The following is a 20,681-nucleotide window of genomic DNA, read 5'->3' on the forward strand; positions in this document are numbered from 1 at the left end:
TATTTTTCCCCCCTCAATTGCTGGAATTTATTTATTTTACTACACTGCCCAGTTAATTACTCCGATTTTCTAATCTTACCAGAGAATACTCAGCCTGTTTGAATTTGCCATGCGGTTGGTATGGTTGAGGTCTCTTTCTAAAGCATAAGCTTTTTCAGTATAGCATTCATGCTTGTTTATCCACCTACTTTCTTCATTCTTTAGGTCTGTAACCCGAAACTATTCAAATTTCATGTTGGAATCAATTAAGTATCATTATAGAAACACAAAAGGAAAGGAAAAGGGAAATTGGAACAAGATATCATGAAATGGGTAATTTGGAGAAATAGTGCCCTATTGGTTAAAAGGAAGGTATGAGGAAAAGGGACCTCAAGGAGATGAGCCATCGAGGGAAGACCATGGACGGATGCCCTGCGAGTAGTTGTATATGGTGTCAGGGGAAGCAAAAGCAGCTAGTGCTTTAAAAGGAACCCTTAGTTGGAGAGGAATAATTATTGGTTTTATAAAGATCCATCATGAAAAGTGAATGCTTTACAGAGAGTCAGTTGCTAATAAAGTTATGTTCAATCTGAGAAAATAAAACATGGATGTGAATTCCAACACTGTCCTGATTTAAGGGGGACTCTTGAGCTGGTTCCATGTAGTTCTAGTTGGTCAAGTGGAGGAATTTTCACACCAGGCACACTTTTCCTTCAGGTGTTCAAGAACTCCACTCTCCAGACATTGCTGATCATCCTCATCATTAAACAAAGAACTGTCTATGTAGTGGGACAGATGGGATTAGGAACAAAGTCTTAGTACCCAAACATGTATCTTCTTTGAGTGGATGTCAATAGACACCTACCATATTGGCCACTCTGGGGAGATGATCCTCAGTGGTATCAAAGAGGAGCATCTCCCTAGAGTGGCCAATATGGTAGGTGTCTATATGTCTGGATGATGTAGTATCATCATATCCCATGCTACTTCCATAGATGAAACTTGCTTTAAAGGATGGTTCTGGTTTCTGAGGCTCACACCTTTTGGTTTATATAATCCTCCTCCTCCTCCTTTCCCAGTTCATTTGTACAAATGATTTGTGTATTTCAAAGAGTGGCTTTTGAATTTAGCAGAGAAATTTTTTTTTTTCCCTTTTCTCTAAGGGTGACTTATGCATTCTAGAAAAAAAGTCCTTGGGATTACAAGGAAGGAATTTTGTGGGAAGACTAATACTTTAAAATATCATAACATACCCAAAGTGGTTATTAGACATGGTAATTCAGTTTATTGGTGACTTCTAACATTGAAGAGGGAGGAAGACTTGTCTTAGGACCAAGATTCAGAAAGCACTCGGGAAGGTTTTTTTATTGGTTGGCTAGTTGGTTAGTTGTTTTTAGATATGAAGTTAGAAGTGGATACAGAAAAGTGCTAGAACAATTATGTGGGAAGTCTTGCAAGATACCTTCTGAACTCCAGTACCTGAGATTTGTATCTGCCAAAATTAAAGTCAGAGGAAGTAGTTCAGTAGCCTATATCCAGCAGTTCAGATCCTGAGGAAGGAGATAGAAAGAGGTTATCCAATGTTGTAGAACAGGGGTCAGAAATAAAATCTTTCAGAGAGAATTTTTCAAGTGACTGACATCTTTCAAGAGCTCAGGCTTCCTACGAATGACCTTTCTTCAATTGTAAGAGCCATTCAATAATTTGAGTGAAATCCTGAGGAGCAGTGGTTAACTTGTGTCTTGAAGAACATATAGGAGAGCAGGGCAGCTTAGAGAAAACATGAGGTCATTCTAATTGAGAGGATTTACTTCAACAAGGAAAGAGGTGGTATAAGTCTGGCATGTCCTGAAGACTCTTAGCAAATTGTTATGTTATAATCAATGCATTCCTGGAGGTATTATGAGTTCTGAGAGTCTCAGTGCAGCTTGGTTATGTTTCTTACACCTTTTTTTTTTTAAGTGTAAGGGTACAAACTATTTACTGAGTTAAGTTATAGACTTGAAGACTCAGCCTACAAAATATAGACCACACTGATAGAATTATAATCCTTTTGGTGTTTTAGCAAAATATTTAAACTGTTTCCCCTTCCCTTACCTGACTTATCAGCTTCTTGGCCTAGACCTGTGCACATTTTAATACATACACAAATCACTTGAGGGTTTTTAAAAATGCAGATTCTGATTGAGCAGGTCCTGCAAAGATGGAGGCCCGAGATCTGCAGTCTCACAGACTCCAAATTATGATAGTGGTTTAGGGACTGTACTTTGAGTAGAAATGGTTAAATAAAGGAGAAAGAGCTTGATAGCACCCCCCCCCCCAAAAAAAAAAGGATTGAGTTTTACAATAGACAAGGCCTGGGTGGTCTGAATACTTGTTCTGAAACTTCTGAACTATATGACTTGAACAAGTTATTTAAGCTCCTTGAGTCTTTCTTTATCTGAAAAATAGGGATAATGGTACCACCTTTGCAGGTATCATCCCAGTAGATAGACTTATCCCTAGATTTTTCCACTATTTTATCCCTAAGTGCTGAGCACAACACCTGGCACATCACAGATGCTTCATAAATACTTAATGACTGAATTAGCGAATGAGTTAATTCTTATAATATTAGTAGAACACAGAGAACAGTATTTGGCCCTAAGAGAGATTTTAATATAAGTTAGTTGCTTCTCCTTTTCCTTTACCCTCTGAAATAAAAAGCCAAATTAGGATGCACGTCTCAGACTGTTGAAGCAACAACATACAAAACAGGTAGTCTCTTTGTCATCCATCAGTGAAATAACAATTACACTCTAGATAATAGAAGTTTGATGGATGGATGATGGAGCAGTTTCATAGTTTGTTGTTACTTGTGCATGGACAAGTGTAAATTAGGCAATCACTTCTCCAAAATTGATCATCGGAGTGTAGGTATCTTGTGTGCTGCTGCAGTGTTGCAAAGGAAACAATTGTAAGAAAGAAGGAAGCATTTTGAATTCTTGGCATTCAGAAGAGGCCCGAACCAGGTATACAATACACTTTGGGAACAGGAATTTGATGAGCCCTACTCACCTGCACGTAGATTCTACTTGCACAGAATACCAGAGATCTGAGTTTAACAAGCTTGGTCCTTGCAAAGTGCAATAGCTCTGGAACATCCAGTGTAAAATTTAGTATGTTTTAGTAAATATCGTTAACTGCCTGAAAATGAAGGAAACAATCCAATTAAACTATGTGCCCAACTGATGTAGATGCTGGATTGGGGTGGGGGCAAGGTGGGCCGAATTGGTCTTTGCCTTCATGAGCCTTGCTTTCAGGAGTTGGAAAGGAGACAGAAAAATACAAAAAGAGACCAAAAACTGAAATGTTTGATGGGCTTTTTAGATAATATGTTCACTGAGATGAGTAATAACTTATTGACTAAATTAAGACCAGTTCTGGAAGTGACTAATAACTATGACTACAGAGCAATACGTCTTAAGCATTTTTTAAAAAATTACCACTTTCTTATTTTTATACATATGATGCAGAGAGATGGACTCAATATACCAGATACACAGTATATACCAAAGGCACCCCCCGTCCCCCAGGACCTATCCTCCAGCCACATCCTTCCTACCTTTAGTTATCACTCAGTTAATCTGATCAGGGGATTAATTCACTGATTGGGTTCAGAACCTCATAACTTAATCATTTCTTCTCTAAACCTGTCTACATTGTCTCACACATGACCTTTTGTGGGACACCTCACATCCAAACCATAACAAGCATGTGCAGCAATGATACTACAACAGTAGAATGATGAAAAACTTAGCAGGGACCTGCTCTTAATGAATCCATGTTAATGATGACCGAGGACTGACAGGTCTGTGTATACTCAGAACAAACATATTATCATTTCTCTCTTGCATCTTACTAATGTACTTTCTACCATAATTAAGGTTAGAAAAAGAAACATCCCTCAAATACAGAATTATTTTTATTCGAAAGCATTTGAATTGGTGCAGTAGAATGAACAGAAAATAGCTCTATTGACAATTCTCTGTATTCACAATTCTCTTCTTGACTTAGTGTTTTTAATTTTTGTGGTAGCTTCTACATAATAATCATTAGCAAGATGATTATATTTTAAGTATTTATTGTAGTTGACAATGACATAACAAGTCTTTGGAAACAAAAATATTAATTGCAAATCATCAAATCACTACATTACCAATTATGAAACAAGTACAGTTAGTTTTCCAGTTAATTGGAAGCATAAAGTAGAATCATTAGTTTCCTTTTCATCATGAGTACGTTCTTACTGGAGAAGGGAATCAGAAAATCCTGATTTATTAGATCCAGGGATCATCCCAGGAGTATTTGGGGGCACTTTTGAATCAAACCTACTTCATTTCTATAACTTCTAAAATTCAGTCGTTTGTGTGTGCATTTTGCTTCCCACACTGATAATTAAGTGTATCACTTTTTAGCATGCTTTCCTATTTTACAGATCCTTACAAAGTCACCAACACTTTGATTTTCTTAAATACAGGATTGTCAACAATGTTGCCATCTATTAATTTTGCCTAGTTTGTGTGCCCCAGAACACTTGTTATGCAACACAGGAAGTACCTGAATGTCAGTATCAAATATATCTGGTCTTAAAAGAGGAAGACCATCCAGGCTAGTATGAATTCTGGTAGATATGCAGCAAAGAAAGCCATATGACTAGCAACTATCTATTATTATGATTATTCTATTGGGAAGGTAAAGAAGGTTTTGTCACAAGGTATAGTAATGAAGGCTCATCCTTTGGGTTATCAGATCTGGCTTATGTTGTGGCATCAGTATCCATATCAGCACACCAGGCTAATTAAATCTTAGGGACAAAAACTTGGGCAATTTCTGAAGTGATGATGTGTGAACCCATGAAATGGTTGTGTGCTCTATGGGATGGCTCATTGATTTCCAACACAGTCAAGCATACAGAGATTAGGAGGACTTAAAAACATACATGTCAGACATCAATTGTGGTGGTGGTGGTGTGTGTGTAGCTGTGAGATGAATATTTTTAAATGGTAAAGGAGAGGAATAGAGATGAGAGATTAAAAATAAAGAACAAAAAACACTATTGAAATAAGTTTTCATTTGACCTGGAATGATAGTCATCTTGTCATATTGTCCCAAGGAATCAGTGGAGTTTTATTCAGCCATAAAGGAGGAGAAACTATGGCATTTGCAGGAAAGTGGATAGAACTAGAGAACATTGTGCTAAGGGAGATGAGCCAGGCTCACAAGTTAAGGGTCCTGTTTTTTCCCCTCTGTAAGCTAGAGAAAAAGGGAAAGAAAAGGGACTACGTGAAAATTCACCTCTAGAGAAAAGGAATTGAGGGAGGGAGGAGTAGAGAGTAGAAAAGGAATTGAAGAAAGTATAGGGGAATGAAATTGACCAATTTATGCTATGTGCATGAACAGATAACCACTGTTATATGTAATTAGAATGCACCAATATAACTTAAGAAAGGAAAAGTCAAAAGCTCTTACCATTTAATACAAAGTGTGAGAGCAGAAAGACCTCAGAGTTGTATACAATCAACCTCTAAGCTAGCCACATGCCTGTCATTGGGCAAGGTTTAGTCTCTTCCTGAGTTCAAAGTCTCTTTCTATTAAGTCAGGTAGATGGACCATATTGAATGGTATTTATACTGTCCTTTGTGGATTCCATTCATTCATTTGCTACTGGGGATTAAACCCAGGGATGCTTTACCACTGAGGTATGTACCCAGTCCTTTTTATTTTTTTTGAAACGGGATCTCCCTAAGTTGCTGAGGCTGTCTTCAAACTTACTATCCTCCTGCTCCAGTCTCCCATGTCACCAGGATTACAGGTGTGAGCCACCACACCAGGCTCATTTGTGTGTTTTAGAGGTAATGGAAAGGGCTCTTAGTAGGTTTGATGCAAAAGCAACTGAAAATCAGTGATGCTGGGACGATCTCTAAATCTAACAAATAAGGTTTTTTTTGCCTTTTATCCTCTAGGAGGAAAACATTTATGATGAAAAGGAAAATAATGCTTCTATTTTATGCTTCCAGTTAGCTAAAAAATCTACTGTATATGCTTAGTAATCTATATGTAGTGTGATTTGATGATTTGTAATTAAAATATTTCCAAAGTCTTATGAGTGTTGTGCATGTGTAATTTAGAATAGGAGTTCCTGAATTCATTTTGGCTCATTAAACCACCAAGTTCCTATAACTGTGTCCAAGATAGAATAGAAATTGGATTAAGTTTGTGGGAGGAATTGCTACACAAGTGGTGTCCCCAATAAGTGACCTGATATTTTAATAGTCTTAACTGGGACAGGTTATGAGCTCAGTGCTGGCATTAGATTTTATTTTATTTGGATAACATGGTGGCTTCCTCTATTTAGCAATGTAAAGATGGTTTAATGGATTAGCCCTCATAAAAAGGTGCCAGTGTTTTATGGGCTTATGGGTAAAATGAAATAAGTCCTCACAGTAGCATATTATGGGAGAAGGGGAAGGTGGTGGTAAAGAAGGTAGGAAGGAGAAGAAGTAAAAGGGCAGAGACATTCAATTTCTTGACAGTTTTAGATGAGTTGATTACTGCCTGAATGGGAAAGGAGGCAGAGGGAGGGGAGTTGATGAGGCAAGCAAAAATAAGGAATGAAGTCAAAACCCTTTTCCATGTGTTCATGGTACTGATCCCACAGTCAGGGTCACAGAGTTTCTGGGTGGTAGAATTGCCTACTAGGTAAGAGGAAGGGTACTTTAGGAATAAAAGTTGCCTTTCAAAAAAAGTTAAAGACGATGAAGCCAGAATTATGGAAGAATAATTGAATCTAATTTCTATTTTATTTTTACCAGCTATTTTAATAGAAAATTGATTTTTTTTTTAAAAAAAAAAGTCTAGTAGGGAACAATTTACTTTCTTGACTGATTATTTTGGTAAATGGCATACAGGCACTGTGGGATCTTCACCCCTTCTAACACCTAATGGCATAGAAGAAAGACATAAAAAAATCAGTGGTCATGTGTGGTGAGTTTACGAAGTGTGTTCCAATAAGCAGTTACCACCTTTCCGAGGCATCCAGTACCAAGGCTTCCTAACTCACCTGGCCCTCCACACCTTGAGTTGGCAATAGCTGCATCTCATTATCTTTGTTTATTTTCTGTTATGTTCAGGTGGGCTTGAGCAGATAGTATTCTGACAAAGGTCAGTAATTATGTGAAATAATGTTGTTACATCCTCCACATCAGAAAAAGATGCTAAAAGCTGTTATTGAATTGTTTTCCTCTGGTAGGTAATGGAGATTGGTTTTTGACCTGTTGCTTTGCCCATAAATAGTTAATCCCATTATCATAAAGAAAATGATGCTATTAGCTTCATATGGAGAAGGGTATTTTAAAAGAGGGAACAGTTGGGGCTGGAGAACACTGTTTCAGGCTTTTAAATGCAATTAGCAGATTCCCAACTAAGAACTCTAGAATGGAGATTTTTCTCTTCTAAATGTAAGTTGGGCACATTATTTTGTGCATTATTATCTGTATGGGAACAATTATAAAAGCAATATATTTTGAAGCCAAAGGGGTTTCCCTAATCATGTGCATTTTCTACACCATTCAGCTAAGCATTTTGAGATTCCTAAATCTTATTCTAGAACAATTTTTCAGTCTTATATCAAAAATTTAGTGTGCATGCTGTCATAATTACCACTGGGTGTGATACCTGTAGGACATAAAGGAAATGAACAGGTACAGTTGTAATTTGCATGCTCCTCTTTATTCTGTTGTTTCCCCCTTGCTGTTTTCTCCTGCTATCAATAAAAGTTACACTTCTGTGACTTCCCAGTCTTCTAACAGTTTGAGAGCCCGAGAATCATTTTTGGCATTTTAGTTCTTGATACACATGACTAACGACCTCTTTCTTAGCACAGGAATTATTTTGCTGCTGGAGAACTCTAATGTACTTAAAATTGATGGCAAGAACTAATCTACTTGGGGTGACAAGTCAGAGTATACAGTGAATTAATTGCAGGCTCAAATTTTCAAAGCAAGCAAGGATTTTACTTTTCAATCAGAATTGAGAAATTCTGATCGGGGCCCATAGGTTATTGGAGACCTACCCCCTGGTGTGTATGTATAGTGTTTCAAGTTTGGGTGCATCTCGGAGTAATTGTCTTCTGTTTAGCATCAATGCTCAATGAGAAGGAGAAGGTCAACCTTCATAACTGAATAGCCTGATTTTTGTGAATTGGAAATTTCCATTGAAAAACTGAAAACAACACTGATTATAGCCTGTTTTCCCCACCTCTAGCTATTTCATTTATCATAGAGTCACCACACATGTCCCTAGACTTTTCATTCAAGACCTTTGTTCTGTTAGCTAGAGCATTTGTTTCATTAACTTGAATTACTTTAGTCTCTAGAAAATCGCATACATTTCTTGTCTGTGGTTTTCCTACATACCCTGATCTCCTAGAATGCTGCCCTATGGTCTTCTGAATCCAATACACCCTTCAGTCCCACCTTTCTCTGAAAGGTTCACTGTCTTATTGACTAAACTGAATAATGTGTTCTCAGTATTCCTGGAGTATTGTCTTAGTGTTTTTCTGTGTCCCTATCTCAGCACAGCATGGATTCTGAGCTTCTTAAGGGTAAATTCATAACCATAATTTTTATCTAGTTCATTAGGTAAATTTAAAATTAGTAATTAGAATCCATTTCTTAACCTTTATATTAGACTGATACCTGACCTGGAAGATTGTAAGCATGTTGAGGACAGGGTCTATGCTTTACTCGGCTTTTGGTCTGTAGCATCTAGAGCCCCACATGTTGAACTGAACTGAAGCCCCTAGGAATTGGATATAACCTGCCTATTTTAAAGATGTTTGGGCATAAGAGAGATGACATAGACATTCTTCAATCTCTTGGCTTCTTAACATTCTTTGTGTTGAGTTATCCTACCTGAGACTGGCACTCAAATGGCTTCCTGTTTCTAATTTGCCAAAACCTTTGGATTATTGAGGGTGACATGACAAATTATCATCTCCAATGAAAGGAGTATCCCTCTGGTAGGTGGCACCCTGATTTAAACATTTCTTTAAAAATTTTACTAAAAAGCTTTAGCCTAGGCTATTTTAAATTATGTGAATGTTATGTACTCATTGAGAGCTTTAAGCATTGTTGGTAATACTAAAACTTTAAATGGAGATGCGTTCTACAACAACTTCCTGGAATTCCAATTTCAAATCTCAGGATTATGAAAAGAATGGTAGAAATGCTGGGTGTGAAGTGCAGTCATTGCCCTATGACAAAGCAGCCTGACAATATTCTCTCTACATGGAGCAGTTGACGAACAGCCTTAGTCAGCCCCTCTGGTGACAATTCCCATGTCTACCACCTAAAGCCATTTTGGCTTATGATACGGTTAGTGGCTTGTGAACAAGCTGTCTAGACATGGCATTAAAACTCCTAAAAATACCATCTTCATTTGCCCCGCTATTGTCAGGAGCATTCCAACTATCTCCCTGAATCAATCCACCAAGGGAAGACCAACTTTGGAATTTCCAGGTAGCTAGATGTCAATGCCCGCTCTCTGAGAAATACAGGTGCATGTAGATCTAAGTCTCTATATAGACAGATAAAATGTACTGGTGTGAAAATGTCCCCAAAAGACTAAGGGGCTAGAAAATGCACAACTCCACCCCTAATAGTTGGTGCAGTGTCCACAGCCTAAATCACTGAATGCCCTGTCCCTGTACCTCAGACCTGAGCAGTGTGTTGGACATGGTATATAGCCCAGATTTTACACTCAAGTAAATATGCTCTCTGTGTTCCCAAAAAGACCAATATTTATATATCAAGCTCACCAAGTTAAATTTACTTTCTCACATTAAGCCCGCATGATGAATGGCTTTATCTTGCCTATTACAGCCTGTTAAACCATAAATCCCCAGGCAGGAGAAAGAGGAAAGAAATAACCTGAACGAAGAAAGCCACTGAGGGACAGACCATTGCTATTTAAGATGGCTATACTGCATCACATTTGCAAACAATAATATGTAAAATATGCTGGAAAAAAAACTATTTACTCTTATTTCCCTTCCATTTCGATTTTCTGTTATTAACAACAAAAAAGGAATGTTGACGTAGGAGCATCTGACTAACCCAATATTTGCTTTTCCCTGGTTTATTACTTACATAATGTAGTATTCCTTAAATCATTTTTACCTATATTTTTCTTGTTAGGTGAGTAAATGAATTAATGAATAAACATGAGCATGAAAGTACTTCCACATTCTGGTTGGAATGCCTTTTCACTTACTAAAATTTTAACCCATTTTTTTTAGTTTTAAGAAAACTTCCTATTTCTCCAAAAGCCTTCCTCTTGTTACTGTTCAGATTTTTTCTTCCTTTCCACCACACTTACTTAGAACTTTGTGTTTTGTTTGGGTAACTATCTTGATCTGCTTTGTTCAAAAGGTGTTTAATGGTGGTGTTCATGATCACCAATAAAGTGGCTTGTCCAATTCAAAACTACTCAGTTCATTTCTTTCTTGATAATGGCACAAAATAGACAATGGTGCATTTAGAAATTACTAAGGTTTAATTAAGTCTTGCTATAAGTTCATCAATTTCTGAAGTCTATTTTCTTCCCCTATTGCTTTGGAAAATCAGGACATTAGTTTCTCCCTGGGTACCTGCCATCTCTCCTCTGTCTGTAAAGATGGCTGCCCAACCACTCATCTCATCGACCTATCTTTCTTAACTTACTTAGGGAGCATCACAGAACCCAAGGTGAGAAAACTAGAGTCTGTCTGTAACTCCACATTCCCAAGAGCTTTCTAGGAAGAAAGCAGGTCTGGAGCTTCCTTTTCAAAGGCACAGGCAGGGTAAAGGGGCGAACAACACAGAGAGCTTGTTTTCACATTAAATAGTCGGTCAGATGCAGATCATAACTTTGGAGATTTTGTGAGGTGCCCTCTTACTGCTTCTTTTTTTTTCTTTTGCACCACCCCTGCTGACTCAACAAACACATAATGCTTCACTATAGGGTGGACTGGATGCCTTCTAATCTGGAAATACAAAAGAGAAATGTCACTTGTCCTCTAAAAAACTTGATATTAGAAAGGACCCATTCTTATATCCCAGGAGAAGAATCTGCTAAATACACAGCTGACTGAACACTATGAGAAATACCCATTGTATTTGCTCATGGTTTCAAACTGCTTGAGAAAGTCCAGGAGCCTCATCTGTAACAAGTTTCTGAAGGAGCAGTGAACAGAGACTAGCAAAGCAAAATTTCATCAGAGAGGAAAACTAAGCAGACTGTTTCAGGATATACGGGGCATTGCTGCAATAACAAATGCTCTCTAAAATGAAGTAGTTTAAAAATAGATTAATTCTCATCCACCCTCCAGGTTCACTGAGGGTTGGCTGCTCTTCTCCGCAGCCTCATCCTTACTCCAAGGCTCAGGGTGATAGAAAAGCCACTAAGTGGAACAATGGTGGCAGTTGTGACACAAAGGAATCTTGTGAAGCGTGCATCAGCTCTAAAAGCTGGTGCCCTGAAGTTACATGCAACACTTTTCTCACATTTTATTGGCAAAAGCAAGTCACACTTAACTTCACATGGGCAGGAAATATAATGCCACTGTATATATGAAGAGAGGGAGGACTGAAATATATGTAAACAGCCAAGTGAACCGGTTGAAAATGTTTTTCTGTTGAGATAGAAGTAATGTAATTTATGCATAAAAACTAAGATGATTTTTTTAAAAAAGATGTCATTAGAACCTCCACATTCTAGGATTCATTTAAAAAATATTCTACAAACTGAAAAATTCAGATAATATGAAAGGAGAATTAAATCTCCTACAAACCAGAGTAGATTCCCAGAAGATCAAGTGTAACTCTTTTTCACAATGTGGAGAGAAAATACAAAGAAATGAAAAATACCACATGCAAAATATAGTGTTAGCAAATAAAAATTCCAGGAGGAGGAAAGAAACAGATGAAGGAGCAACAGTAATTAAGAGCAACTGCAGCTAAAACTTGAAGAATAGTTCTAAAGATTTGAAGTTTCCTTTTGAAAAGTATAATTCAGATGCAGATGGGTTTCCTGAAAAAAAGAGAACCATACACATATGTAATCATACATGTTTATCCATATTTCAAAACATATATAAACATGGATAAGTTCACATGCACAGATGTATGGATAAAATATCTTCCTGTAGCTATTTTGGTCATAGTTTTTTTTTTAAACATATATACACTGGGGTTGTATATACATGGTTTAGGGAGGTGCACATGTATGTGTTTGTATACAGATAAAATCTGTATCTACATATATCTACATATAGTATAATCTACATTTCTTGGTGAAATTGTGAAAGAATATAATGATAAATTTTCTCAGTTTCCAAAGCAAGAATGTGTTTCTTAGTAAGAAAAGAGACCAGCACTGTCCTGTAACCAGTGAAAGCCAAAACAACAGCATGTAGGGGACTATAGAGAGGAGGGGTAGCAGCCAGGCATCCAGTCTGAGGTTTTAGCCACCAACCAGAAATCAAGACAGGAACACTCAGGTATGCAAAGCAATGTAGTGTGAACCATTCTTATACCATATCTGTGAAAATATTTGGTAAAGTAATTTAAGCAAATTAAAATTGACCCAGAAGAGACATTTCAAGATAGTGGAGACAGTACACTGGACAGTGATGAACAGCAAATTTCACAATATAGTTAAATATTTACGCATCTTAACAGTGTTTTAAATGTGGTACTTTATTTGTCCTGATTTGTAGACAGGGAAAAGTAAGACTTCGAGCAGTGTGGCATTTGGAGGGGCAGAGCAAACCTTCAAATTGAAGCTGTTTGTGGTTTCCTGGATACCTTGTGTGGAGACAACTGTTTAGAAAACTTGGAACCACAAGGGAAAAGACAGACACGTTGTCTGCAAAATCTGTTTGGCTCAAGATGTTAAATACAAAGTCTAAAGCTTCAAAAAAAAAAAAAACAAAAAACAATATTTGTAACATGACAAAACAAAGGATCATACACTATATAACCAATAGGGTCGACTAATTTAGTGATTTGGGGGGTATCATTTAAAGACTTATATGCAAATGTTTCATAGCAATTTCACTAATATTAGAGAAAAACTGGAAACGACACACATGGCAACCAGTTGGTAATAATCAACAAATTATAGAATACCTTCATAATGGCAAATTGCTTGGTAATAAAAATTTTAGAAAATGAACAAAGTACATGAATAGGCACCTCACAAAAGACAAGTGCATATTGCAGATATCTGTATAAATGGGGCAGGGGATTTTTTCATAATCTGTGCAGCACAAATTAATAATGGGACACAATTTTCTACCCTATATATTGACTAAGATTATAAAGCATGCATAACATTCATCATCGGTATGAGAATTCAGTTAAGTGTGTTTTTTTCACATGCTTACAGTCACAATATAAATTTGTACATTAAGGAGAAAAAATGATCTGGTGGTGCCAATGAAAATAAAACACATGCATACCCAGAAACCCCTTTGGGAAACACCGTGCTATAGAAGTTGCAACATATCACATTAAGAAATTGCTATAATGGTAAATGTTTAACCACTGACTTTCCAGAAAAGATAGGGGGGAGAGAGGGAAGAAGAGGAAGACAGGAAGGAAAGGAAGGAGGGAAATCTGTCACAAGTAGCACTTGTGACTTTCCATTAGTAAATAACATCCACCAAGATCAAGTTTTAACCATTGTTAAATACAGAGTTGGGGAAAAAAATCACACACTGCTGTACTCTGCATTAAGACATGTGCCCAAGGACCTCTATGGCCACATTATTGTGACCCTGCATAACTGTCTGCTGCATTCTCTTTTGGTTAGAGTGGTTAAGAGCATGTGATACTTCAGTAGTTTTTGAAATTCTTATATGAATTTTTAAAGAGTGAGATTCTCCATGTGCTCTACAATTACCCTATAAAGTCTTTCAGTGTCTCAGCAGCTGATTTCTTTGGTTCTGGAGCTTCAAACTCAATCAGTCAAGTGCTCTATTACTATTTCCTCATCATCTCTTAGACATTGTAAAGAAATCTGACAGCTCCATTAATAAAATGAATCTTCAGCGCTTCAAGGTTGACAAAGGAGTGATAGATAACTTCTTCACTAACCTTGGGAGATCTGTGTGCGACGGCACTAAGGCGGCTGTCAGCTTTCCTTTCAGTTTTAATTTCACTAAAAGTCAAGTCCTGGGAGGGTAGAGGTCATGTTTGCCTATGTGCTGAACTTTATCCAGAAATTAACCCAATTCCTGGCACCTAGGAGTTATTTAACAAATCATTCATCAGCTTATAAATAAGCAAATGAGTATCCTCTTTGATGAATTTGACCCTTTCTGTTTTAAAAACCATTTTCAGAGAGAACATGACAGCAAAATAATTGCTGTTTTTTTTTTCTGCTATGAACATCCGTTGTACTAAATGTAGCTGAGCTAGCTCTACCTGATTTTTTTTTTCTTTTTGGATTGTGCTTTTAAAAAGACCCATAGAAGAAAAAAAGGCCCTTACATTTCTTCAAAGTTTTCTCAGAAATCTTTGGTTGTTTCTCTGCTGTAGTTTTTCTGAAATTTTAAATGCATCCTTCACACTGGACAGTTTTTCTGTCTTTGAACACACCCTTTGAAAATATAAGCCTATCACAGAACTTGTTTAGTACTATATTTTTAAGTCTTTATACGTCTCTTTAAATGTTCATTTGGATCTTTAAAATATATTCTTTTTGCCTTCAACAACCTTCTGTCTCGCTTGAGCTACCTACTTTCTTAATCTTAAGCCATGATGTCATGGTTCTATTTGTTTTGGTCTGATGAGCAAGGACTTTATGGTTTCCTGGCATTGGAAGCCTACTGAACATGGGCACCACGAGATACTGAATTGTTTTCTAAGTGTTATATTTCTGTGTTCCTCACCTCCAAAGCCCTTGGGCCATCATATGGGACGGACATTTCACTGGGCCTTCACAATTTAATGATTTAAGTAGTGTTTGCCAAGCATTCCCTACATGACGCTCTGAGTCAGTATTGCCTATTATGAACTCTTAGGACAAAGTAAGAGTCAAATATTTAATAAAGTATAGCTCCTTGGGCACTTAGGATTGTGTGGGTATATGTGGTGTACGTGCATAAGGAAAATACTTTGTCTTTCTAAAGGAAAACAGTATGAAATTAGTTGGTATTTAAGTAGTTTCACATCCTTTTATAAAATAGTGGAGTATCTGTATGCTGTGAGTAAGCTGTTTGGAGGGTTACAGAATAAATCTGAGGATAACGCAGAGCAATTGTTTAATAGGATTGTTGAACTACATACTTTCCAACTTGGAAATTAATTATCAGAGGTTTCATGAAATTTGTTATGTCTTTGTCCTGCTTGCCCCCCACCCCTCTCCTTTTAACAAAGGGAATGAAGAGAAGAGGAATCAGGAAATTGAAAGGGGATGAGGAAGTATTCTATGCTTCATGGTTAGGAAGAAAGGAGAGGTGCATTTTTCTGTTAGTGTGAATTTAGAGAAAGGGAAAAATGGTCACATGGAATTTATGTAGATACTCATAATAATGCATAGATGGTTAGGGGCAAAGACACTCACCTATAGCATGTGTGCGTGCACAAGTATACACAGGCGAGAAACTTGGAATGGCGTGTGACCTGATCAAGTCTGTATTAATGATCATGCTTAGTAGTAACTGCTTGAGATTGTGACACCTGATTATACCTAGGTACTTTAATTTCTCTTGCTATTGCTCTCTGTATTATTTGACTAAACACAAAGAAAGGTAAATGTTTTAATAAACTGTTCTATTTTATGTGAAAATAAAACCTTCCTGAGTGGAATTATTCTGCTACTTAACAATGGCTTCATGGATGACATTATTTTAAGTGACTCTTGCTCGGTTTGCAACTGAATATCTGAATTGTAAACACAGTATTAGGAAGAAATGAAAAGCTTCATTCTACAAAGCCAGGCCTATAAAATGACAGTAAACTTCATTCTAATGAGCTCTTTACACTCTGATTAGGAACATATAGACCCGCCAAATAAACTTTATCCTGACATCTGTGGCCTAAACGCCAGGCTCCATTGTCTGAGCTCAGGGGACAGATCTCCAGATTCTGAGGGACACAGGGCTGTTCTTTGAGTTCCTGTGTGCTTCACCTACAAAAATGGACATGCTCTCTGCCAGTTGCCACACTCTCAAGGAAATAGGAGGAATAAAGTTTGGAGGCTCCACAGAAAATACATAAATAATTATTTTAATTGAACACTCTCCTTGGGCAGATGAATAGGCCTCCAATTTGACAGGTTCCTTTTCATCTCCATTACCTGTGATGGAAATGAATCAGTCACACTTTAACCAGCTCATATGTTAATATCTTCAGTAGGCTCCTGATAAATCTGCCAAGCGAGATGGATGTGAGTTCTAACCAGCTTTATATTCTAGTTGCATAACCAACTGAAAGGGCAAGGAAGTTACAATTTGGGCTTTTCATGAGAGCACTGAGAAGATTTTTATAAGAGGTTAAAGTGTTTTAAAATGATGGCCAGACAGAAATTTATATATATAAAGTTTACACACACACACACACACACACACACACACACTCACTCACTCTTGTCTTTTAAGGAGCTTAGACTGTTAAGCAAAGAGGTGAAGAAATATATATGTATATATTATATAAGCATATATTATAATATGCATTTATTTATATTTTAAATAGTATTTACATATTATAAATGTTATATATTAAATATATTGATATATACTTAATACCAGTGAAAGCCAACTGGATGAGGCAGACTGTCAGAGATTTATTCTATAGAATTGAGGTTAAGTAACTAGCAAAGTTCACTTGAAGCAAGACTTGAAGACTTTACTTTTATGCCTATTAGCACTGCAGTTTGGAAGCGTAGTAAGGACCTATCTAGATGGAAGTAAAAATGCATTGGCCTGAATAGGTTGAGGTCCATGGATGACCCCTAGGTTATATTAATTAACTCAGGTAACAGAAGAAGCAGAATGAGGAGACATTCTGATAAAAGGAACAAGATTCTTCCTGGGTCTCCAAGAGCCTGCTCTGGGGCTGGTAACATTGTTCATGTGCCATGTAGACTTTCTGGAGAGACCATCTGAACGTGATGGTCCTGGAGCCTGGATGAGAACTTGAAAGGAAAGAAGGGGAGTTTTGAGACCATTAGATTCCACAGGGATACAAAAGATGAGGAATTGAAAATACCAAAGATACGGAGTACAGATGAATGAGAGAGTAGGCAATCAACAAGTTTTAATGAATAGGGCCCTACTTTCAAGTCTGTCTTTAGAAAGAACTGCATGTTTTAGAAGTTTTCAATCTTGTTGATTTAAAAAAAATATTTTGCCTTACCTTGTATTTTAAATATTTTCTGCAGTTTTGCTTTCATTCAAGATAGTGTTGGGTTCCTGTTAAACCTTGACAGTGTTGATGTACATAACCCTGTTTATCTAAACAGGGGCTTGGGATAACTTTCTCCACCTAAATAGGGTAACATTCTTTTTCTGCAGACCTTAAACATATTACCTGTGATTATGAGGGATGTTGGTTTCAGAACTGTCATAGACAAGAGAAAAAAATTCTAATTTTACACAGTGAATTGGAATGCAGGCCATTTCATATAGTAGGTTTAAAAAACAGTTTATACTTGGAATTCTCCAAAAAAAAAAAAAAAAACCACTATTCTTTGAATTTTATGTACTAGAAAACAATTTCACCCTATTTCTTCCCTTTCTTAATAAATTAAAACAGCCATTTCAACTTCATCAGTCATTAACAATGACAAAAATGACATTGGCCTATGGGTTCATTTTGTATATATTGATGAGACCATGACGGAGTAACAGCACTTTGTGAGCCAAGAATTTAGCAGAAACTAAAATTTTCTGGAAAAGTTTTCTAGTTGGGAGTGAGAAAACCTATTTCTTGTTTCTGTCTTTGCTACACACGAGCAGAGCCTCAGATAAACTCCTTATCTTTGCATCTGTGTGAATGTCTGAAAAAAAAAATCTATGGTTTAAAAGTCTGTTTCTTGGTCACAAAAAGTAACAGCAAAGGCTTCTTGGGCACTTATCCTCTGTCAGGCACTATGCTAAGCACTTCGTTGTATTACCCCACTTAATTCAAACAACAGCTCTTCTGAGGGAAAATTTTTGTCCCAAATGTTCAGCTGGGGGAACAGAGAGAGACAGCGTGAACCCTGGTGACATATCAAGGCGGTGCATGGAATGCTTTTCACGTATCTTGGACTACTTTGATGTATCCCACACAGCAACCTTGGGTCTACCTGTGATTAGGAGGAAGGGGAGACACCAGGAACCAGACAATTTATCCCTGCTTACCCTGTGAGAACATGGGAGATCCAGGAAAAATACACAGGTTTCTAAACCTCAAGGCTGATGTTCTTCCTCTGTATCTTGCTTACATAAAAACCACTGAAACCTTACATTTTCTGCATGTATGATTTTATCTATAGAAGAAACCTAGGAATTTGGCAAATTGCAAGCTAAATCTGGCCCATAGATGTGTCTTATTTGCTTGCACAGTAATTAAAAAATTTTGTGGTTGCCAACATTTTAATGTCAGCAAGCACCCCATAAATAACCTAGAGTTTTGGCTTCTCTTGAAACATAAGAAGATCTGGCATCTCTGGGCCTCAGAGCCTCATGGCAAATGATGACTAGAAAAGAGTCACAGGCTTTCAGAGTTTTACACGGTGTTCACCCAGCTGTCTTTATTGGCCTGAGTTACCGCCAGGACTTTTGTGCGACTTCTGAATTAAAGAGGTCTACTCCTTCAAAATCAAGGAATTTGAAAGTTTTCAGTGCGATGTGGAAAAGTAGGTCATCCTGCTTGGCTTCTTCCCCATGACATCTACGGGAATGAGAGTCCTAGTGACGTGGCTTCTCTCTCCCAAGGCTTTTACTGACAGAGTGTTTCTCCAACACAAGTGTCATTTCAGATTCAGGAAGGCGAGCCGAGTCATAATTGGCCCTGTCACCATTCGGGTTTGATGCTGGCACCTCGTGTGTTTGCCCTGGTTGAGTAATCTGTTTGTGTCTGGGTAGGCCACACACAGGCAGATGTGAACTCTGTTTATATTCACTTTCTGCCTGGGAACTTGTTTCCTCTGGGTCATAGCTTTGGAACGAATGATAGATTGGAAAGTTACTGGTATAGACTTGGATGCAAACACTTCACTTGAGCCCATTTTGGTTTCTGACCTTCATAACCTTTGTTGGGCTATAGCAAAAGGGACTTTGTGATAGATGGCGCCAGTGGACGAGAACAATTGAAAGTACCTCATTTCTCAATGCAATTGAAACACTTAGGAATCCCACTTTATAGATGAAGCAATTGAAAGCTGTAATTGTTGAAAGTTGCCTGTAGAAGTACCCATAATATTTCACAGATACATCTCAGTAATCAATAAAATCCCCTCTTATTTCCTGGGTGCTTTTCCCAGTCAAGTCACAACCAGCTCTACTCCCAGCATTCACCAGCTAAGACAGTTTCATTTCAACCTTTTCCTGTCAACTGCAGAATGCAAAGGGCCAAGCTTAAGAGACGTGGCATCTGTTCTGTGCCTTGTCCTGTGGGTCGACCAGAGAGCCTTCCTAGAGCCTCGTTTCCCATTGTGACCATCTGGGAAAACCTTGTAGCATTGACATCAATAAATTGCATATTAAATCACTTTACATGAAATCACTTTTTCTTTTCATTTAAGACCTTATTCAGAACTCTTTTTTTTTTTTAATAGAAAAGGGAGCTAAGAGAAGAGAATGCTAGAAGTCACTTGAGTAAGATTGTCTTAAAATTTCTTTCTTGCCTCACTCCCAACTTCACCAACAGGCTGCAGGTAAATTAGGAGAAGAGTAAATAGGGGATGGGGGATGGAAGCCCTTCACATGACTTACTAGTATCACCTTGATCATGAACACTTATCTGGAATTTTCTCCAGAAGCCTGGGGATGTATAATTCTGGTTTGGCACTCCTTCAAGGTATTTTCTATTACAGTAAGCATCAAATTTTTTATTCAAAAAACAGTCACCTTTACTTAGTGTCTAGACCTCTGCCAAGCATTATGGAACTTGTAAAAGGAGCATGCATAATGAAGAGACTCTGGCTTCCAGGGTGTGTATACTTTAGTTACCAAAATCCGGTGTGGGTACAAAAATGTTGATACAGGACATTCCATTTTCTTCAAAGTATTATCAGCAACATAAAAATGATCAACATTAAAAATATTCCCTTGTTCTTTTCTGATTAATGACACCCAGAGATTATCACAATGCGTTTTGTTGGGGGGAGTGAATAAAAAGAATTGGTAAGAAACTAAGGAGATGTTAAATTGCCTTAGGAGTGGAGACTGAACAGCTTTAGAATTGACTTTAGATAAGGTATTCTTTTAATATTAGATATTAATAAGACTATTTTGGCAATTTTAATTTTATAGCTTGTTAAAAGGCTGATGAAAAAGTCAATACAAACTTAAGCAAAATTTGGGATAGCGTGAAATGTTTGTAATATGACTTTTAAGAAAGTACCGAAGTTTATTCATGTGTGGGTAAATAATTGGCAGCATGAGACATCATTTTCATGCTGTATTG

At 37.3% G+C, this 20,681-nt stretch overlaps 1 protein-coding gene and 1 long non-coding RNA gene across 6 annotated transcripts in view; one reads left to right on the forward strand and one right to left on the reverse strand.

Annotated features, from left to right (window-relative positions):
- Rbms3 (RNA binding motif single stranded interacting protein 3) overlaps window positions 1-20,681 on the forward strand; it is a 1,321,467-nt gene that overhangs the window by 137,782 nt on the left and 1,163,004 nt on the right. The gene's annotated exons all lie outside the window — the stretch shown is intronic.
- Window positions 1,252-14,206, reverse strand: LOC124087601 (uncharacterized). Its single transcript, XR_006850166.2, has 3 exons — window positions 14,160-14,206; window positions 3,037-3,165; window positions 1,252-1,529 (listed from the first exon to the last, which is right to left on the reverse strand). It is a non-coding gene; the product is annotated as an uncharacterized LOC124087601 (long non-coding RNA).

This window comes from Marmota monax, unplaced genomic scaffold, assembly GCF_021218885.2.
Source record: "Marmota monax isolate L192 unplaced genomic scaffold, Marmota_monax_Labrador192_F-V1.1 WCK01_AAM20220418_F8-fsc00021, whole genome shotgun sequence".
NCBI lineage: Eukaryota > Metazoa > Chordata > Mammalia > Rodentia > Sciuridae > Marmota > Marmota monax.